Genomic DNA, 23,755 nt, shown 5'->3' on the forward strand with positions numbered 1-23,755 from the left:
TTTTGGTTGTCTCTGTTACTCTTCCTATCATGTCAGGAGACATATCAGTGTGATAGAAAGATGAACTAAAAAGCTGACTGAAAGCTCTGAGTAGGTGACTGGGAATTTTCAATTGTTAGACTTCTCCAGAGGGTGCTATGTTGGCAAAACAGCATTTGTACTAAGGAAATACTCAGTTCTTTGTATCTGGAGGTCCTTTCTTTGAGGTCTTTAATCTCCCTGGGTAAAAAATTTTCTGAATTCCTACCTGAGGAGTTTAACCCATGTTTAAGTATTCTGAAAACAGGCCAATGGGAGGGAGCTGTCATCTCACTGTTTCAGATATATAATTCAATTTTATTCCTTTATTTGCAGTCCTATGTTTCACTCTAATGTCTATTGTACTTGATGTCCACACATCCAAATCCTCTCAGCTTCATTTTCTTCAGAGAATAAGCCTCAGGCATCTTGTGGAGTAGGGGAGATAGTAATTATTAATTTGCAAAGTAGGGAGAAAATTTGTGTGTTTAACCACCATGTATACAGAGTTACAACTAATCTCTGTTACCAGTCTTATAATTCACTTCCACCTTCCAAAATATTTTATGCCTACAATTCCCAAATCTTTTGTGGTCCTCTGGGGGCATATGACTGGTTTTGGGAGGCATTCAAATTGTAGCTTTCTCTTCTCTGCTAAGTTTATTATTGCTTCTCCATTTGATTTTCATCTTCCCAAAATTTGTTGAAATATCTCATCTACTATTGTGTTTCCTCTAACTCTTTTTACTCCCATTGTTGTATATATTTTTATTCCTCTACTATCATTTAGTAGAGTTTGTAACTGTGTCAAAAATGCCTGTGGATTGATTTTTAACCACATTAAAATCACCTAAATGTACTTTAAATGTGGAATTGTGTCTAGCATAGACTATGCTATAGCACCTATCTGAATTATGGTCACATCAATGAATAATCATTTTTGAAGAGGTTTAGTTGCCTTATTCAATATCATGGACTCAAGGCTCTTTCTGCAGATTTCATGTTTCTGTTGACTGTTATCATTTATGTTAATGTTAATTTTATTGCTACTTGATTATTCGTGATATCTCTAAACTGAAATATTTGACACCTTAACAAGTCATGTCGTTTTTCATTTAAAAAATGTAACACATGCACATGGTAACTAAATGCCACACAGCACAATATGGTATTCAGCGAAAAGTAAGTCTTCCTGGCTCCTCACTCAGCCACTTGGTTCCTTTCCTTAGAAGCAGTCACTGTTGCCAATTTCTTGTGCATTCTCTCAAAGATATTTTAGGAATATTCAAGCTTATATACCCTCCACTCTTTCACAGAAGTGGCATCATCCTATAACACTGATATATATCTTTTTTTTTTCTTCCATTTAATTGTATACCTTGGAGATCTTCCATTTCAATGCACATAGAATTCTTAATTTTTCTCCCCTGATGGTTTCATAGTATTCTATTGTATAAATACTCCACAATTTTATTGAACTAGTCACCTATTGATGGACATTAGGTTGTTTCCAACATTATTCTACTGTAAATATTGTTGCAGTGATTTTGATCTCTTTGTTTGGCTTGTATGTGGTCTTATTTTAAAGCAATCAAAGCCAGTTAGAAATCCCCAAAAATACATTATGAAGAATTGTGATGGGAATGTGTCAATGGTAACAATTTAAAAATCCACCTACTTGTTGGAAAAACTGGACAGATACATGCAAAAAATGAAACTAGACCCCTTTCTCACACCATATACAAAAATAAACTCAAAGTGGATTAAAGACTTAAATATAAGATCTGAAACCATAAAACTAGAAAAAAACATAGGCAATGAACTCTTTTACATAGGTCTTAGCAATATCTTTTGGATATGTATCCTTGGGCAAGGGCAACAAAAGAAAAAATAAACAAATGGGAATATATTAAACTAAAAAGATTTAGATTAAACTAAAAGAAATCTATCAATAAAATGAAAAGGCAACCTACCAAATAGGAAAAGATAATTGTAAATTATACAGCCAATAAGGGGTTAATATCCAAAATAAATGAAGAACTTATACAAGTCAACATGAAAAAAACCCTCAAACAAAACAATCTGATTAAAAGGTGGGCAGAGGACCTGAATAGACATTTCTCCAAAGAAGACATACAAATGGCCAACAGACACATGAAAAAACGCTTAACATCACTAATCATCAGGGAAACACAAATCAAAACTACAAGGAGGTATCACTTCACAACTGTCAGAACAGCTATTATCAAAAAGATGAGAAATAACAAGTATCAGAGAGAATGTGGAAAAAAGGGAACCCTCGTGCACTGTTAATGAATCTAATTTGGTGCAGCCACTATAGAAAACAGTATGGAGATTCCTCAGAAAATTAAAAATAGAACTACCATATGATCTAGCTATTCCATTTCTGTGCATTTATCTCAAGAAACTGAAAACACTAATTCAAAAAGTTATATGCACCCATATGTTCATCGCAGCATTATTTACAATAGTCAAGATATGGAAGTAACCTAGGCGTCCAATGACAGATATATGGATAAAGAAGTCATACACACACACACACACACAATGGAATATTATTCAGTCATAAAAAAGAATGAAATCTTGTCCTTTGTGACAACATGGATGGACCTAGAAGGTATTATGCTAAGTGGACGAATCAGGCAGAGGAAGACAAATGCCGTATGCTTTCACTTACATGTGGAATTTGAAAGTCAAAACAAATGAACAAGCAAAACAAAACAGATACAGATACAGATACAGAGAATAAACTTATGGTTGCCAGAGGGACTGGGATGGTGGTCAAAAAAGATAAAGAAGATTAAGAGGTACCAATTTTCAATTATAAAATAAGTCCTGGCGATGTAAAGTACAGCATAGGGAATATAGTCAATAATATCGTATTAACTTTGTGTAGTGGTAGATTACTAGAATTGTCATGGCAATCACTTCATAAGGTTTATAGATGTTTAATCACTATGCAGTACACCCGAAACTAATATAATATATGTCAATTATACTTTAATAAAAAATAAATGTAATAATTAGAAATGTAAAAATAAATAAGAAAAATCCACCCACTAATCTCATGTGGCTTGATTTCAATAAGCTCCTGTGGTTTTTACAATATTGACTGTGTTCAGTGAATACCAACTTATAGAAGACCAAAGTATAATTGGATTATAGCACATTACAGTTACAATCTTTTGTTCTTAATATGTCCAGGTAACTCCTGGCACCATTACAAATAACCTTCAGACATATTTGACATATACCCTGGCTAGTGTTTTTTTCCACTATAAAGCAAATGAAAAATTGAGAAAATTACAGCTATTGAGAATCTTAGCCATTCCAAGTTTGCTGCAAATATCCACATTTTGAATGGAATTAATTACGGTATGACACTATTCTCTCAATTTTGCATTCTAGAAATTATACGTTCACCATAGGGATGAAATTATAGTCATTAAAAGTTTAAAAAATTTTTTCAATTAAAGTCAACATTCAATATTATTTTATATTAGTTTCAGATGTACAGCATAGTGGTTAGATATTTATATTATTTATGAAGTGATCTCCATGATTAGTCTAGTACCCACATGGCACTATACATAGTGCTTATAATATTATTGACTGTATTCCCTATGCTGTACTTTATATCTTCGTGACTATTTTTTAAATACCAATTTTTTGTTGTTATTTTAACATTTTGTTTTTTATTTTTTTTCAGGTGTACAACACAGTGATACATACATAGTTATTACAATATTATTGAATACATTTCCTGTGGTATACTCTACGTCTCCATGACTATTTTCTAACTACCAATTTGTACTTCTTAATCCCCTGCCCCCTTCACCAATCCCCCTCCCTGTCCACTGAGCAACCATCAAAATGTTCTTTATATCTATGAGCTCATTTCTGTTTTGTTTCTTCATTTATTTTGTCCTCTAGATTCCATATATAAATAAAATCATACAATATTTGTCTTTGACTTACTCCACTCAGTGCAATACCCTCTAAGTCCATCCATGTTGTTGCAGATGGCAAGATTTCATTTTTTTTTATGACTGAGTAATCTTCCATTATATTTATGTACCACTTCCTGTTTATCCATTCATCCATTGATGGACACGCAGTTTGCCTCCATATTTTGGCTATTGTAAATAATGCTGCAATGACATATTAATGTACACGTCCCTTTGAAGTAGTGTTTTGGGTTTCTTCAAATAAATACCCAGAAATGGGATTACTCGGTCCTTCTTTGTCTCTTGTTATGGCCTTTGTTTTAGTCACTTTAAAAATAAAAACCATTCCCCCAGACCTTACGTGCCCAGGAAGAATCTTCTATACTTATTTTTTATTTAGAGAAAAGTTAAAAAATAAATAAGAAAAAGTTTTTAGTATGAAATTTTCCAATGCCAATGTGTAAATGTAAATCTTCCTCCCCTTTTTATTGTGATAAGAATACTTAACATGAGTTCTATCTACTTAAAAATATGTAAATGCACAATACACTATTGTTAACTCTTGGGTCAATTTTCTATAACAGATCTCTAGAACTTAATCATTTTGTGTAATTGCAACTTTATTGAAGAGCAATTCCTCATTTTCTTCTGCCAGTCCCTGGCAATCACCATTCTACTCTCTGTTCCTATGAGTTTGACTATTTTAGATACTTCATATAAGTAGAAGGATACAGCATTTTTCCTTTTGTGACTGCCTTATCTCACTTAGCATAATGTCTTCCAGGTTCATTCATTTTGTCACGTCTGGCAGAATTTCCTTCCTTTTCAAGGCAGAGTAATATTCCATTGTATGTGTATGTGTGCATTATGTGTCATTGAGTTTGCTCTAACTCCTGGCAACCCTATGTATGAGTGCTGTCCACAATGTCCTGTCCTCAACAGCCTTGCTTACCACATTAAAAATAATCCATTCATTCATTGATGAACATTCAGGTTGTTTCTCTGTCTTGGCTATTGTGAATAATACTACAATAAACATGGCAGTGCAGCTGTTTCTTTGAAATCCTGATTTCAGTTTTTTTGTATATATACACTAAAGTAGGATTGCTGGGTCTTATGGTAGTTCTATTTTTAATTTTTTGAGTAATCTCCATACTGTTTTTCATAGTGATTGCAACATTTTACATCCCCACAACAGTGTACAAGGCTTCGGATTTTTCCATATGCTTGCCAATACTTGTTATCTTATATCTTTTTGGTAATAGTTATCTCGACAGTGTGAGGTGACATCTCATTTTGGTTTTGATTTACATTTCTCTGAAAGGTTACTTATGTTGAGCATCTTTTCATATACCTGTTGGCCATTTGTATATCTTCTTTAGAGAAATGCCTGTTCATGTCCTTTGCCCGTTTTTAAAATCAGGTTATTATTTATTTATTTATTTATTTATTTATTTATTTATGCTGTTATGTTGTAGGAGTCTCTTACATATTTTGGATATTAACCCTTTATTGGATGTATGGTTTGCAAACATTTTCTCTTACTTCATAGGTTACCTTTTCACTCTGTTGATTTTTTACTATGCTGTGCAGAAGCTTTTTAGTTTGATGTTGTCTGATTTTTCTTACTTTTGTTGCCTTTGCTTTTGGTGGCTGTAATGTAGGAGCTCCAGGCCAGGAACCTACACCTGGGCTTTGGATATTCTGAAAAATCCACCAGGAGGACCAGCAGAGTGAGACATGCCATTTATTACTTGCAATACAGCAAAGCTTCAGCTCTTGGTAGGTTGGAGTTGCAGCAAAAAAACATCTGGCCAAGAGCAGGCATTGTTTTATATGTGAGCAGAGGAGAGGGAGATTATCTCATCCAGGGGAGCAAGAGTCTTTCCCTGCAGATGAGAACAGGATGTGCTTCCTAGCTAGTGTTGGGGAGGACTGAACCAGCCACGTCCAGGAGCAGAGCGGGCAGATATGTCCATAAGAGCAGCCAAAGGGGCAGATAGTGCCCATGGGAGCAGCAGAAAGTGTCCTTGAGAGCAGGTACATCCTGGGGAACACTTTGTTCATTGTCCTCTTTGGGGCTGCTGACCAAGCAGTCCTCTTTGCCTCCCATATCTGTGGAGAGGCTGTGTTTGAATTAACCCCACACTCCAACCTGACATAGCTCCTCCACCTCACATTCTTCACATCAGTTCTTCCGGACAGAGCATCCCTGGGTGGCCAGGGCCTTTGCACGTTGCATCAATTTACTACAAACACAATAAAGACTACATCCTCATACTAGCAATAATAAAAATAGGCCAAGCAACCCCACAACTGGGTAGCTACCCCATGAGTCTAGGGAGGACCACCAGGTAGTAGAGGGGGTCCACTCTCAGTGTAGCAATATGTGAAATTTCCCTGGTTAAGGCCTCAAGGGCTTGAGTAACATTACGGGAGTTGTCAGGAATGTACACACAACATTCATATGGATAACAGCACAAGTTCCCCTTTGGGCACCTGTAAGCATATCCAATGCCATACGGTTTTGGAGTACCACCTTCCTCATCTGAGATACTTTGTCATTGAGGAGGGAGAAGACCTGTAGAGTAGAATTCAAAATCGTGGCAGTATGATTAGTCAGGGTATCAATAGATGCCTGGTTAAGGATGGTACCAGAGGAGGGAACAAACAGTGCAATGAAGTAGGACCACCAATTGGTATGTTTTACTTGATGCCAAGTCTTAAAGGTGTCCCAGTTGTGGGGTGTGTCAGACAGAGTGTCAAGCACTTGTCCAGGAATGTAGGGATGTCTCCACATACATAGACTGGTACCATTGTAGGGCAGATATGGCCATCTGTGCTTCCCACAGGCTCAGAGTGTCTCCCAAGGGACCAGGAAGACTCCTGTGGAGAATAATACCTTTCATTTGCCCTATCTGTCATTAACTGTCAGTATGGTGATGTTTTAACGGAGGGACTTGGGTAACCACCCCATGGTGCGCTGTGTAGCATTTCCTGTCCTATTATGCCTCTCAATGAGCAGAGAGGCAAGCTGGCATACCTCTACTTAGAGAGCCATCAGCCATCCCACACCATCCCAAACAGAGTAACTCAACCAGGATCAGGAGCAGTTGACCCGCTCCCAGACCAGGGTGTACACATGCTGCTGTGTAGAGTGGAACATTGCATCTGTGCTATCCCAGGTACGAAACTAGTCCTAGGTGGAGGCATTGGCTGGGTCTATCCACCAGGGAGGCCAGTAGATGCCGTTGTTGGAAATTTGGTGCAAACCCAACATGCCGAGCGGTTGCTCTTGGCTGCCATCATACTGGCCCATTGCAGAAAGGTGTTACCGGCAGCAAGACTAAAGATGATATGACAGATGTTTAAGGAGTACCAGAAGAGGTAAGTCCTGCCCATTCAGGAGAACACATGCTACCATCTGGTCCTGGGTTAGAGGAGTAACAGTAACAAGGGCCTGTCCTGGATGGGTATACCACGCCTGGTCCGGTTTGGCCCCCAGGCATCGTATGCAGGCCAACTCATCTGCTTCTGCATTATTTGGGCATCACAAATGTTGATGTCCATTCACATGATAGAGTATAATAGTCTTGTGCTGACTAAAGCCATAAATATCCTGCTACATATCTTGGTCTCAGAGGGCCACCGGGCCACTTGCCAGTGATTGGCCTGCCACCAGGCTAACCATAAAGTCAGCCCATGGTACACAACCCAACTATCAGTACAGATGGTCAGAGTGCCCTTCTCTTTGGCTATTATAAGCCGTACAGCATGTAACTCAGCCCATTGGCTACTGTGCCTGGTCCCTTCATCCATCCATATGCTGTCTGTCACCAGCTGGTAAGCAATGGCTCACCATGTGAGTGGCTGGCCCCTGCAGGAGCCATCAGTATACTAGGTGTCTTCTGGAATAGGGGGTTTCTCATCTCAGATAGTGGATTCTGGCACATACGGAATCAGCCCAGGGGTGGCTGGAGCTTGGTAGAGTACTGGCCCCAGAACCTGCTGTAGCTCGTGGCTCAACATGCTAGTAGAGAACTTACTGTGTTGCAGCAAGTAGGCACTTCGTTTTGCTAAAGTAGAGCATTGAGCCTCCAAACCCTTGGGCCTGGCAGCCACATAATGAACCTACCTTACAGTGAGATAGGTTGTTTCTGCCACCACTTCAGTGGGCCCAGTCAAGGCCTCAGTGGCCAAAAGAGCTTGATACATAGCATTGGCTTCTTGTTCAATGGGCTCTATCACCCCTCTGCGCCTTTCTAGAGTTAGGACCAAAACCTAATTGAGACGTGTGTCTGTTCCTGCCATTGCCAGAACCCCTGGGCATAATCATCCGGAGTGACATGTTCATCTAATTTGCACAGGCATGTGTGATCAATGATGCCTAGTGCTTGTACTGTCCCCACCACTTGCTTGGCAGCCATGAAGGCCCTCTGTTGTTCCTCTTACCATTTCCAGGTGGCCCCCTTATGAATCAGATGATAGAGGGGATGTACCAGTTGTGCTAGATATGGGATAAAAACCCTCCACTATCCCAGGAGACCTAGGAACTCCTGCAGTTGTTTAACTGTGGTGGATAGAGGGAAAGCCTGAATCTTATCTATCACTGCCATGGGCATCACCTTTGTCTTACCCAACCAGACAAACTGCAAGAATTTGACAGTCAAGGCAGGGCTTTGCAACTTGTTTTCGTTGATGGCCCATCTTTTTCCCTGCAGGTGCATTACCAATGTTGGGGCAGCCTACTGCAGGTCTGAAAGAGAATCAGAGGTTAACATGACATCATCAAATTAATGGTACAATTGTACGTTGGAGGGTTTAGTACAATCTGTCAAGTCCTTAGCCGTAAAGCCATGGCAGATAGTGGGATTATGGAGATATCCTATTGGTAGAATGGTGAAGGACCATTGTCATCCTTCCCTGGTAAAGGTGAATTGATCCTGACTGTGTGAATGTCAATGGAGAAAAAATGCATTTGCCAAATCTAGCACAAAGTGGTAAGTTCCCAATTCCACACTCAACGTGTCTATAATAGTAGTGACGTTAGGCTAGCAGAGAAAAGAAGTGGGACCACTTTGTTTAGTTCTCTATAGTCCGGTTATGTGCCAGGAATCATCTGGCTGATGCAACAGCCACACAGGGGCATTGTAGGGACTGTGTGCTGGATGGATAATTTCTTCCTTGGCCAGTTCTTGGATGGTTTCTCCTATGTCCTTATGCCCTCTGGGTAATCAGTACAGCTTCATGGCTGCCATTCGACGTGGCACTGGGAGGACCACAGGGAGTGGCATGCATGACCTCAGAGGACTGCTTTTACCATACGAAATCTCAACTGGAATTCTCCTGTGGTCGTCTGCAAGTCCAGCCTGGAAAGCACATCTACCGCCAGAATAAACTCAGGCACTGGGGAAATGTGAACCTTGTTTGGCTGTGGTGGGAGTCTTCCAATGGCCAAGGGGAGGATGACTTGTCTTACCTGAATAGACTGTCATCTATACCCATCAAATGTGGAAAGGGACCCCTGAAACTTTTTACGGTTACCGTGAAAAGGATCAGGGTACATTCGGCCCCAGTATCAACAAAGGATCAGGGTACATTCGGCCCCAGTATCAACAAAGGCTAATGTGCATTGAATATTATCGGGGAACCAGTAGATGATGATCTCCACATGAAGTGTCTAGTCTCCAGCAGTCTCCCCTCCCCAAATTGCTAGAGACTTTGGCCACATCCCTAGTCAAACAAGGGTCCCAAGGGGTTATCCTCTGGATAGGCTGGCGACAACTCTACTTTGAGTCCTGCAACAGCTCCTCTAAGCAAGGGGCCAGGGGTTGGATTGGTCCTCCATTTGGGGCCCCATTCAGGGTGTGGACAGTTGCCTGTCAGTCGGGCAGGGACCGGAATCTTTGCTCCAGTTTAAGCTGCCACCAGAGCACCATCAACATTGCATTAGGCTGCTTATCAATTCTTTTAGGATCAACTCCAGCCGTTATCAGATCCATCCATAACTGCTTTCTGGTCACCTTCACTGGGCCACCTTTACCCTCTGCTACACACCCATAGTGGACTCTCTCTCTTTCCCCTGGACCTGTTGGACTCCTTGTTTCTGTCTAGCCAGTTCAATTTCCTCCAAATCAGCAACAGCCTGTACTCCTGCCTGGATTGTTCTCCCCACTAGTGTGGACAGGACAGGCACCAAGGTTCCATAATAGGCTGGTGGGGCTGTTTGGATGATGCGCTTCTGCATCCTAGCAGTAAATGGCACCATATCAGGTTCCCCAAACAGCTTGATATAAATAGCATGACACATTCTCATATCCCCAAGGAACATTTGCAGCTCCGGCATGGATGTCCAGTGTGGCTGGGCCATTGGCAGATCCCCCACATTTGGCCACATCATGCGGCAACCCTCCATGAGCCAATTCAGCAGTGATGCATTTTCTGCATATTGGATTGCCCCCTTTATACGTTGGTGCCAGGAAGGGTGGGTGGTGACAGAGGACATCTGGGTCAATTCATCCTCAGATAGTATTATTCCGTCCACCCCAGTATCCCATAGGCAGAATAGCTACCCTGCCATGGACTCTGATCCTTTCTGGTGGAACTTGGCAGCCAGTTCTACCAGCTCTCTGGATGTATATGGGCAGGCAGAGGTGTGTAGATAGTTCAAGGGAGGAGACAGGCTCCTTGTGTCCTGCCCCTTTGGGCATTCCTTTTGAGTCTTTAATTTTTGGACTTTAACTGGGTGAGCCTGAGATGCACCCGTGGCTTCCCCTTGGAGGAACACCTCAACTTCTTCATATGACTCTGACTCACTTTCTGCTATGGGGTCTCACTTACTGGGGTTCCATTCTGACTGTGCAATCACTGTGCATATGCAAGCACTCGTTAGCTTTTGTGCCTGTACTCTCACAAAGCAGCAGGCTAGGTCCTACAGCTGCTAAATAGCCTGTTCTGTCATCTCAGAATGTCCTTATTATGAACCTGTGTGACTCGCATGTTTCTTTCCAGCTTTACTTCCTCTTCAAGAGTTTTCACTCTCTCTTCTGCATGCAACTGTTTAGTAACAGCCTCAGCACCTGAAGGTGGGGCCAACCCACTGTGGCCCACAGCTCCTTCTTTTTTAAAGAACAACACTCTCCTATTTTCAGTAGAATCTGTAAGAGGCCCATAAGCGTATCAGTGTCCCTCCATTCCCTGCGTGGGCCCAAAGAATCTACAAGGCTTGCTACCTCAAACAATATGGACCCAGAGGCCCATCCTGGATTCTCCTCGGCTGATTCCTACCTTGGATTCCCCTTGGAGAATGGGAGGGAGATTACCTCATCCAGGTAAGCAAGGGTCTTACCTCGTGGATGAGAACAGGATGTGCTGCTTAGCTAGCATCAGGAGGACCGCATCAGCCGCATCCTCAAGTACAGCAGGCAGATAATGTCCATGGGAACAGCCAAAGGGGCAGATAGTGCCCATGGGAGCATTGGGTAGTGTCCTTGGGGGCAAACACAGCTTGGAAATGCTTTGTTCATTGTCCTCCTTGGGGCTGCTGACCAAGCAGTCCTCTTTGCCTCCTATGTCCATGAAGGGATATATTTGAATTAACCCCACAGGTTAATTCAAAATTATTGCTTAGACCAGTGTCATTAAGCTTTATTTTCTTCTAGGGTTTTTATAATTTCATATTATCCTTTTAAGTCTTTAATCTATTTTGAGTTAATTTTTGCATGTGTGTAAGATAATGATCCAATTCCTTTCTTTTGCATGTGGATATCCAGTTTTCCCAACACCATTGGTTGAAAATATTGTCCTTTCTCTATTGTGTATTTTTGGCACCCTCATAGAAAATCAGTTGACTAGATATGCATAGATTTATTTCTCAGATCTCCGATCTGTTGGTTTATATGTCTGTTTTTATGCCTGTACCATACTCTTTTAATAACTGTAGCTCTGTAATACATTTTGAAATAAGGACATGTAATGCCACCAGCTTTGTTCTTGCTCAAGATTGCTTTGGCTATTCAGGATCCTTTATAGTTTTATATTAATTTTAGGATTGTTTTTTCTCTTTTTATAAGAAAACGCCACTGAGATTTTGATATGGACTTATCGAATCTGTAGATTACATTGAGTAGTGTGGACATTTTAACAATATTAAGTCTTCTAATCCATCCATGAGAACAGGATGTCTTTCTATTTACTTGAGTCTTCTTTCACTAATTTCATCAATATTTTATAGTTTTCATTGTACAAGTATTTTACTTTCTTGGTTTCTTAGTTTGCATTGTACAAGTATTTCACTTTCTTGCTTTATTCCTAAGTATTTTATTCTTTTGATGCTATTGTGCTATTGTAAATGGAATTGCTCTTAATTTTTTCCCCAGATAGTTCATTGTTAGTGTATAGAAATTCAAATGATTTTTGTATGTTGATTTTGTATCTTGCAACTTCTGATTTTGCTTATTAGTTCTAATAATATTTTTCTGTGAAATCTTTAGGGTTTTTTTAAATATAAGATCATGTAATCTGAAAAAAGAGATAATTTTACTTCTTCTTTTCCAATTTGGATGCATTTCATTTCTTTTTCTTGCATAGTTGCTCTGGTTAGGACTTCTAATATTTAAACATAAATCTTTAAGAATCACTTCATATGTGACTTTTACCAAAGAAACGAGGACTTTTATCCTTTTTAGCTCAGAAGCAGTGACCTCAAATAGAGATTTAAAATTGGCTTAGATGAGAGAGAAAAATTTATAGCCTTGGAAAAGAATTGTTAAAGCCTTAGCTCTGAATATGTTATCACTTATGGGTCTTTCCCTTTTATCTGCTATTGAAGTAGTCCCGCAAAGTCATATCTTTCTTCAAAGGAAAAATCAATGCTTAAAATATGAAAATTACACAAGTGGTTGACATATTGCTAACTCTGATCTCACCAAGGCCAAATCTTTTTATGAAAGAAAAATTTATGCTTGAAGTCCAAAATTTCACGTCCTTATTTCTGATAATACTTTGCTTTCATTTGCACAAGACTAGGCAATGTTGATAACCTTGGTATTCATGAATCATCACAGAACTGGTAGCACTTATAACTTTGTAACTTTCCATGCATAGAATCCTTCTAGGTCAAGCATGTGTATTTCAAAAAAAGAAGTTTCAAAGACAGTTTCTTGCAATAATGATAAGAATGAAAATGTTGTATTCCAAATTAAATATTGTTCATTTAAGAGGTGTCTACCCAAGCAAAAGATTAATATAAAGCTTTATATTACGCTTATTATGTCTTATCCTCTTAAGTTCCCCTTATATCTTTTTGTAATTCTTTGGCATGTGTCTAGTTCTCCTTGCTTTGTGGGTCCTGTATCACCAAGATCCCAGACATTTCTTCCACTTTCCCCTGAGAGTGGATCCCCTTTGTTAAAGGCCAAGCCATTGCTCCATTATCCTCTCCTCTTATTGACTTTCTTGGAATTGAGCTTCTAAGGGGATCTTGAAAAATCCAACAAATTTCAAGTAGGTTTTTTAACTGGAAAATTCCTTTTGGAGTGCAGATCATCTGATTTGGCACACATTTCTTCATTACCTGGGGTTATCATCCAGGACTGTTTCGGGGGTGAGGAGGTGAGGAGCTATTACATAGTAATCAAGAGTCTACCTAGCAGATCATCACTGTGATAGAATGGTAAAGAAGCTCTCAAAGATGATCTCATTGCCTTCCTTGGGCCATGCTAATCTTCTAAATATATGAGCAATTACAATGACCATACCAAACAGAAGGGTTCTTCTTTTCCTGATTACTCTTTAGAGCAATAGAGACCAAGTTGTCCATTTATCTTTTTGTCTTCATGTGCTTCTTGGCAACCAGCTTTAATTCTCCCTCTAGCAAGCTTAGCTTTTGTTTCTACTGTCAAGATAGCACGGCCAGAGCTCACAGTGGTAATCTTCTGGGTCTCCTGTCATTCTGGCTATTGCCAGCAAAACCTGAAGAAGGACCATTTTGTCCTAATCGCATGTCTTTCTTGCCTTTTTAAAAAGAATTCTTTTCTCTCTATTCCTGAAGAATAACTCTTAGGTTTCCACTTCTGTTCCTGTGTATTTAATAATCCTATGTACAGTTCTGTTATAGTCACACCCTCTTCTCATTTCTAGATCCTGGCAACCACTGAACAGTTATCCATCACTATAGTTTCATTTTCCCAAGAACGTTTTATAAATGGCATCATACAATATGTAAACTTATGTATTAGGTTTCTTTTACTCAGCCTTTGAGATTCATCCAAGTAGTTCTGTGCATCAAAAGTTTATTATTTTTATTGTTGAACAGTATTCCATTATATGAATGAACCACAGTCTGTTTATCCATTTACCTGTTGGAAGATATTTTGGTTTTTTCCAGTTATTGGGTATTACAAATAAAGCTGCTATGGATATTCATATAAAGGCTTTTGTGTGAACATAAGTTTTCATTTCCTTAGGGCAAATAGCCAGGTGCGAGATGGCTGGGTCATATGGTAAATGCATGTTTCACTTATCAGAAACTTCGAAACTGTTTTCCAGAATGAGCGTATCATATCATTTTGCATTTTATCAGCAATATATGAGAATTCCAGTTGCCCTATATCTTTACCAGCACTAAGTACTGTCATTAGCTATTTTTATAGATATGTGGTGGTATCTCATTACAGTTTCAGTTTGCATTGATCTAATGATGGTGAACAAGTTTTCATGTGCTTATTTGTCATATTTATATCTTCTTTAGTGAAGTGTCTGTTTGTTCCTCCATTTACCTTTTAATTGGATTGTTTGTTTTCTTATTAAGTTTTGAGAGTTTTTGTGTATTCTGGCTATAAGTTCTTGGTCAGATATGTAATTTACCAATATCATCTCCCAGTCTGTGGCTTGCTTTTTCATTTTTCTTAACAGTGTCATTTGCAAAACAAACATTTAAAAATTTTGATGAAGTCTATTTTTTTTAAAGCAAATCTTTTTGTAGAGCAAACTTTAGGTGCCAGACCCAAGGTCATATGGGTTTTTTTTCTTATGCGTTCTAAACTTTTATAGTTTTACATTTAGATCTATGACCAATTTTGATTTAATTTTCATATAATGTGTGAGGTTTAGATTGAGATTCATTTATTTTTGCATGTAGAAGTCTAATAATTCCAAAAATGTTTGTTGAAAAGACTATCCTTTATCCATTGAGTTGCCTTTGCACCATTGTAAAAAATCAGTTGTCTGTATATACTTGTGTCTATTTCTGGGTTCTTGATTTTGTTTCATGTGCGTGACTTTGTCAATAATGCACTGTTTTGATTGCTGTAGCTTTAAAGTATGTCTTAAATTCAGGTAGTATGATTCCTTTAATTTTATTTTTCTTTTTCAAAATTATTCTAGTTATTCTATTTCCTTTGCCTTTCCAAATAAACTTTAGATAAGTTTGTCTATATCTACAAAAAAAATCTCCTAGGATTTTGATTGGTATTCCATTAAATCTATAGATTAACTTCTAAATTATATTTTCTCCTAGTCCAGAAATGCCATATGTCTCTCCATTTACTTCAGTGTTTTACTGTTTTCATCAGTATTTTGTAGTTTTTAGCATATACAGTGTATACATGTTTTGTTAGCTTTATATCTATTCCTTTTTCGAGCTATTATAAATGTTATCAATTTTGAAATTTTGGTTTCCAATTACTTGTTGTTAGTGTGTAGAAATGTTATCAATTTTTGAGTGCTAACTTTGTATTTTTCTACTTTTCTAGAATCACTTATTAGTTCTATAAATTTTTAAACGTGTTCTTTATGATTTTCTATAGAAAAAAATCATGTTGACTGTGGCAAGATTTTATTTCTTCTTTTATAATTTGTATGTTTCTATTTCTTTTTCTTGCTTTATTGCACTAAGATTTCCAGTATGATGTTGAATAGGAATGGTGAGAGTGGACATCCCTCCTTCTTAATCTTATTAAAAAATGTATTCAATCAGAGAATTCCAGTCCAAAGTTCCAGTGCTGGGAAGTAGAGCTCCCACAACTTCTGGCTGAGAAAATTCTGTCCATCAGAGTGAGACAGAAGGCTACTTGAAACCCAAGTGTCTTCTTAAAGAGCCTGCCCACAGACTCACTCACTTGTAGGTTCTAGTGGAGAGATGGTAGGCATCAGAGACATCTGAGGTAGGCATCAGAGACATACAGAGAAAACTGAGTTGTGTAGCTTCAGGGGAGGGTGGGAGGGACAGCCTTCATTATCCCTGTATCGAGCCCTCCTCCCAAGCAGTCTACAGGTGGGCACCATCATTCCCATGTTGAGTCCTCCTGCCAGATGACCAAATCTGAATCTGCATTGGCTTGGTGAATCCCTGAGATCACCCTGGTGACTCCCTGAGATCCTACCCCACCCAACTTGCACACAGCTGGAGACTTTCCGTGGCTGAGCAACCAGCCCAGGCTCACTCAAGGAAGAAGCCTCTTCAGCAGCAGTCAGCAGTCCTTGGCTTGCCTGCCACCACCAGAGACACTTTTGGTGGTTGGCAACCAGTCCTGGCTGGACCTGCGGTTTTTCTTCGACAAATCTTGGGGGCTGCATTTCACTCCAAAGCAGCAGAATATACATTCCTTTCAAGTGCACATGAAGTATGTTGAGTTGTCTTCTCAAAAGTGAGAGACAAATTGTTGCACTGATTTTGGAGGCATGTTATACTGCATTTGGGTAAGTTGCACTCTAGTATTTGTTGGATTGTCCAGAAGGCTGCCAGTTTTGAGCCTGGAGCAAAAGAAAGTTCTGTGTCAAATCTAGGACTTTGAGTGAATTATTTTGCATCCTGAACCTTATGATCCATTAGACAAAATGGTATCAGAAATATCTGCGCAGTTAGATATCGCAGAGCCACTGGAATACGGCATAAGAAAATCATAGACTCCTAGGGTTTTGGAATAAAGTTATGCCTTCTCCTGCTATGTTATACTCGAAAAATATTTCTGACCTGCTGTTTGGTCTTGGTAGAGACTAAATTCCTAAATGAGGGATAGCAAGTAATTATGTGCCCCAAAATGTTCATCATGAACTGGTAGTAATCTATTCCACTGAATCATAATACTGGATGTATGCTGTGTTATTCTTTGTTAAATGGAAGGGTAAGTACAAGAACAGACCAAAACAGAATCAGAAGGCACAAGTAAGATGTATGAGCAACTGGAGAACACTCTGACGGTACTGATCCCTACTGCTTCAACATCTTTCATTGAAATCACCTAATGGCCTTATGGGGAGTTCACTATAAACAGTTAACAGAGGTGGAAACAGCACACCCCTGGTTTATAAATGGGTCTGCAAATATGGTTTCATCAGCTGGACATTAATGACTATTGCATTGTAGCCCATTTAAAGGGTGTCTCTGAAAGGCTGTAATGAAGCAAAATCCTCCCAGTAGGCAGAGTTTTAGGAGTTACATTTACTTGTTCAATTTGTTAAAAAGGAGAGATATCCGAATTTAAATTTTATTGATCCATGTCCAATGACTCAATAAGTTGATTTATCTGGGCTAGGAAAGAATATTGTAGGAATATTGGTGACAAAGAAGTCTGGAGGCTAGTTATGTGGCTGGAATTCTAGGAACGGGCACACATTGGAGGGATGTAAATGCTTACCAGAGGATAGGACATTAGAGGGTAGGAAACAAATGAGGTCTGGGTATTTATTCCTCTGGCTCTTTGTCCTGAGCCATGTGCTAACCATTACAATGCTCCTGTTCTTAAGGCCATAGTCTTTTCTGCTAGGTTTGTATTCCTTGATACTCCTTTCCAGCTTGTGGATATAATGGCTACTTCGTAGCACTAGTCCAAGGGTCTTTCATCATCTGCTCTTTGTTTCTATTAACTCTGCCTACACTTTATAAAGAGTCTAAGACTTGGATTATTTAGAAGTGTGTTGTTTATTTTCTGTTTGGAAATTTTCCTGTTATCATTCTGTTTCTTGTTTCTTTTTATTTCTTTTTCTTTTTCTTTTCTTCTTTTTATTTTTTATTTTTCAATTAGAATTGAAATTCAATATTTATTACATTAGTTTCAGGAATACAGCATAGTGGTTAGACATTCATTTAATTTATGAAGTGATTTTCCCCAATTAGCCTAGTACCCACCTGGCCCTATACATAATTATTATAATATTATCGACTATATTCCCTGTGCTGTACTTCACATCCCTGTGACTATGTTGTAACTACCAACTTGTACCTTAATCCCTTCAAATTTTTCACCCAGCCCCTCAACCCCCCTCCCATCTGGCAATCATCAGTTTGTTTTCTGGGTCTATGAGTCTGTTTCTGATTTGTTTGGTTGTTTATTTTTTTCTTTAGACTCCACATATAAGTGAGATCATATGGTATTTGTCATTCTCTGATGTATTTCATTAAACATAATACCCTCTAGGTTCATCCATGTCATCACACAAGATAAGATTTTATTTATTTTTTATTGTAGAATAATACTCCATTGTATATATGTACCACTTCTTTATCCAATTGTCTGTTGATAGGGACCTAGATTGCTTTTATATCTTGGTTACTGTAAATAGTACTGCACTGAACGTAGGGGTGCAGTACTTCTTTTTGAATTAGTGTTTTGGATTTCATCGAATAAGTACCCAGAAGTGGAATTGCTGAGGCATAAGGTAGTTCTGTTTTTAATTTTTTGAGGAGCCATGGAACTGTTTTTCTTAGTGGCTCAAGTAATTTGCAGTCTCATCAGTAGTGTACAGGGTTCCCTTTTCTCCACATTCTCACCAACATTTGTTGTTTTTTGATTGAAAATGATAGCCATTCTGACAGATCTGAGATGCTATCTCATTGTGGTTTTAATTTGTATTTCTGTGATGATAGTGACATTGAGCATCTTCATACCTCTATTGGCCATCTGTATGTCCTCTTTGAAGTAATGTCTATTCAAGTCCTTTGCCCATTTTTAAATTGGATTGTTTGTTGGTTTTGGTGCTGAGTTGTATGAGTTCTTTATAACTTTTAGATATTAACTCATCAGCTGTATCATTGACAAATATCTTCTCCCATTCAGCAAGTTGCCTTTTTTGTTGTTGTTTTGTTGATGGTTTCCTTTGCTATGCAAAAGCTTTTTAGGTTGATACAGTTCCACTAGTTTTTCTTTTGTTTCCCTTGCCTGAGAAGGTATATCAGAAAAAAAAAATATTACTAAGAAAAATGTCAGAGAGTTTACTGCCTGTTTTCTTCTAGGAGTTTGATGGCTTCAGATCTTACATGTAAATCTTTAATCCATTTTGAGTTTTTTTCTTGGATATGGTGTAAGAAGGTGGTTCAGTTTCATTTTTTTTGCATGTATCTGTCCAGTTTTTCCAAAACCATTTATTGATGAGGCTGTCTACACCATCATATGTTCTTGCCTCTTTTGTCATAGATTAAATGACCATATAGGCATGGGTTTATTTCCAGGATCTCTATTCTTTTCCAATGATCTATGTGTCTGTTTTTATGCCAGTACCATGCTGTTTTGATTTCTGTACGCTTGTAGTATAAACGTGTTATCTCCAACTTTGTTCTTTCTCAAGATTGCCGTGGCTCTTTGAAGTCTTTTATGTTTCCATATAAATTTTTGGATTATTTGTTCTAGCTCTGCGAAAAGTGGCATTGGTATCTTGATAAGGATTGCATGGAATCTATAGATTGCTTTGGGTAGTATGGACATTTAACAATGTTAATTCTTCCTATCCATTAATTCCTTTCATGAATAACGAATAAAAGTATATACTTTCATTCATTTGTATCTTCCTCAATTTCTTTCATCAATGTCTTATAATTTTCCAACTACAGGTATTTTACCTCCTTGGTTAAATTGCTTGCTAGGTATTTTTGGATGCAATTGTAACTGGATTTGTTTTCTTAATTTCTTTTTCTGATAGTTTGTTATTGGTGTGTAAAAATGCAACCAACTTCTGAATATTAATTCTGTATCCAGTTATTTTGCTGAATTCATTTATTAGTTCTAATAGTTTTTGGTGGAATCTTTAGGGTTTTCTATATAGTATCTTGCCATCTGCAAATAATGACAGTTTTACTTCTCTTCCACTTTCGGTGCTATTTATTTCTTTTTCTTGTCTGATTGCTGCAGCTAGGACTTCCAATACTATGTTGAATAAAAATGGTGAACATGGACATCTTTGTCTTGTTCCTGATCTTAAGGAAAACACTTTTAGCTTTTCTCCATTGAGTCTGGTGTTAGCTGTGTGTCTGTCATATATGGCCTTTATTATGTTGAGGTATGTTCCCTCTATTCCCACTTTGCTGAAAATTTTTATCATAAATGGATGCTGGATTTTGTCAAATGTGTTTGTGCATCTGTTGATATGATCATATAATTTTCCTCTTTCATTTTGTTTACATGGCGTATCATGTTATTGATTTGCAGATATCGAACCAAAATTGCATGCTAGTAATAAATCCCTCTTGATCATGATGTACCATGTTTTTAATGTATTGCTGAATTTGGTTTGCTAATATTTTGTTGAGGATTTTTGCATCTATATTCATCAGGGATATTGGCTTATAATTTTCTTGTTTTTGTAATGTCTTTTTCTTGTTTTGCAGTCAGGGTAATGGTAGCCTTGTAAAAAGAATTAGGGAGCCTTCCCTCCTCTTGGATTTTTTGGAATAGTTTGAGAAGAGTAGGTGTTAATTCTTCTTTGAATGTTTGGTAAAATTTGCCTATGAAGCCATCTAGTCCAGGACTTTGTTTTTTGGAAGTTTTTTGATTAGTTATTTGATATTATTGGTGGTCATCAGTCAGTTCAGTTTTCTGTTTCTTCTCAATTCAGTCTTAGAAGATCATATATTTCTTTGAATTTATCTATTTCTTCCCATTATTGGTGTAATATTGCTCATAATATTTTCTTATAGTCTTTTGTATTGCTGTGGTGTCAGCTGTCACTTCTCTTTCATTTCTGATTTTATTTATTTGGGTTTTCTCTCTTTTTTTCTTGATGAGTCTGAGTGTAGGTTTATTGATTTTGTTTATCTTTTCAGAGAACCAGCTCTTGATTTCATTGATCTTTTATATATTTTTTAGACTCTTTGATTTATTTTCACTCTGATTTTTGTTATTTCTTTCTACACACTTTGGGCTTCATGGGCTGTTCTTTTTCTAGTTCCTTTAAGTGTAAGGTTAAATCTTTTATTTGAGATGTTCCTTGAGGTAGGCCTATATTGCTATTAATTTTTCCCTTAGGAATACTTTCATTTTGCCCCATAGATTTTGGGTCATTGTGTTTTCATTTTCATTTATCGCAAGGTATCTTTTGTTTTCTTCCTACATCTCATTGTTAACGCATGTTATTTAGCCTTCATCTGTTTGTATGCTTTTCCAGTTTATTTCTTGTAATGAATTTCGTGTCATTGTAGTCAGAGAAGATGCTTGATAACACTTCAATCTTCTTAAATTTATTAAGACTTATTTTGTGGCCTCAAATGTCATCTTCCTTTGAGAATGTTCCATGTACTCTTGAGAAGAATGTATATTCTGTCTCTTTGGGGTGAAATGCTCTAAAAATATCAATTAAGTCCATCTGGTCTAGTGACTCATTTAAGCCCACTATTTCTTTGTTGATTTTTTGTCTGGAAGATCTGTCCATTGGTGTCAATGGAGTGTTAAAGTCTCCTACCAGGAGAGTATTACTGTTGATATCTCCCCTTATGTTGGTCAATAATGGTTTTATATATTTAGCTGCTCCTATGTTGGGTGCATAAATGTTTACAAGAGTTATATCCTCCTGTTGGATTGGTCCCTTTATCATTATGTAATATCCTTCTTTGTCTCTTATTATAGCCTTTGTTCTAAAGTCTGTTTTGTCTGATGTAAGTATTGCTACCTCCACCTTTTTTTGTTTCCCTTTGCATAACATATCTTTTTTCATGTCTTTCAGTCTGTGTGTGTCTTTCATTCTGAAGTGGGTCTCTTATAGACAGCATATGTATGGGTCTTGTTTTCTTATCCATTCAGCTACCCTATTTCTTTTGATTGTAGTATTTAGTTCATTTTCATTTAAAGTGATTATTGATAGGTACATGTTTATTGATCATATTTATGTTCTATTTTTCCCCTTGTTCTTCTTAAAAACCTCCCTTTAACATTTCTTGTAATATTGACTTGGTGGCCATAAAATCCTTTAACTTTTTCTTGTTTGGAAAGCTCTTTATCTCACTTTCAATTTTAATTAATAGCCTTCCCAGGTAGAGTACTTTTGGTCCTAGGTCCTGATTTTCATCTCTTTGAATATTTTGTGCCAATCCTTCTGGCATGCTAAGTTTCTGTTGAGAAATCAGCTGACAGTCTTATGGGAACTCCCTTATAAGTAACTCAATGCCTTTTCCTTGCTGCTTTTAGGATTCTCTCTTTGTCTTTAACTTTTGGCTTTTTAATTATGATATGTCTTGGTATGGGCCTCTTTGGGTTCATCTTGTTTTGGAGACTCTGCTCTTCCTGGATTTATATGTCTATTTCCTTTGCCAAGGTAGGGAAGTATTCAGTCATTATTTCTTCAAATAGTTTCTCAATCCGTTGCATTTTTTCTTCTCTTTCTTGTACCTCTATGATGTGAATGTTGTTACACTCGATGTTGTCCCAGAAGTCCCTTAAACTATCCTTCATATTTTTCAACAATAAACACCTTTATTACATGAGCTATGATAGGACAGATGAGAATTTATTTGCCTTTCTGGGCCTTGATTTTCCTGAGATAGAGCTCCAGCTCCTTGCGCTCTAGCACATAGCCATCTGCTCAGCCACTTTGGCCTGGTCTTGAAGCAATGTATACAAGAAGCTTGCCCAGCTGGAACTGCTCCTCTAAAAGACTGCTGATTTTGGCAATTTTTTCTTTCATCATATTTATTCTGAATTTTCCTTGATCATTTTTTGTTTAAAATCTCAGGAGTCAGCTTGTCCCCCTACTCGTGGCCCAGGGGAAGTGCATACTGGGATTCATACCACTGCCAGTATGGTGTGCTGTCAATGAGCATGATGCAATTCTTTACTAGGGTCTTAGTGCAGACCAGTTTGTTGTTGAATGTATTGTAGACAGCACCAAAAATGCTTGTTTTGCATGTAGAATACTCAGAACCCCAGGTGAATTTCCTCATGTTTAGCCTCAAGGCATGGTACTTCTTGTTACCTCCTGCACATGGACTGTGTGTATGTGGTGGGTATCAATCTTAGTGTTGACAGCAGGGCATCCCAGCTCATATTTTCACTTCTTGTGGTAGGACTTTCTCTTGCCCTCAGTCTTGTGGCACCTGTGCCAGTTGTCCTGAGAGATGTCCATGGTTCAGGGCTGGCTGGAAAGAGCAACTGGCTTCCATTTTTAAAATTCTTTTTTCTTTTGCTGTTCAGATTGGGTGTTTTCTGCTACCTTGTCTTCTGATTTGCTTTGATCCTCTGCTTAATCTAACCTGCTGTTCATTTTTTCTAGTGTATTCTTTATTTCAGTTTTTGTATTCATTTCTCACTGGTTCTTTTTTATGGTTTCTGAGTCATTTTTATGCATATTATTTCTTCGTTGGAGTTCTTATTGAGATCATTTATTCCTTCCCTAAGTTCATTGAGTGTTCTTATAACCAGCTTTTTTTTTTTAATTCTATATCTGGTAGGTTGTTTGCCTCCATTTCATTTAGTTCTTTCTCTGGAGTTTTCTCCTGTTCTTTTATTTTGGACATGTTTCTTTGTTTCCTCATTTTGGCTGCCTCTATGTGTTTGTTTCTATGTATT

General features: G+C 38.0%; 2 pseudogenes; both read right to left on the minus strand.

Annotated features, from left to right (window-relative positions):
* The window catches only part of LOC102894789, a 21,866-nt pseudogene extending 10,302 nt beyond the window's left edge, over positions 1 to 11,564 (minus strand).
* Positions 11,565 to 22,697: 11,133 nt separating this feature from the next.
* On the minus strand, positions 22,698 to 23,312 carry LOC102892964 (annotated as a pseudogene).
* Between the last annotated feature and the right edge of the window lie 443 nt (positions 23,313 to 23,755).

This window comes from Pteropus alecto, unplaced genomic scaffold, assembly GCF_000325575.1.
Source record: "Pteropus alecto unplaced genomic scaffold, ASM32557v1 scaffold249, whole genome shotgun sequence".
Taxonomy (NCBI): domain Eukaryota; kingdom Metazoa; phylum Chordata; class Mammalia; order Chiroptera; family Pteropodidae; genus Pteropus; species Pteropus alecto.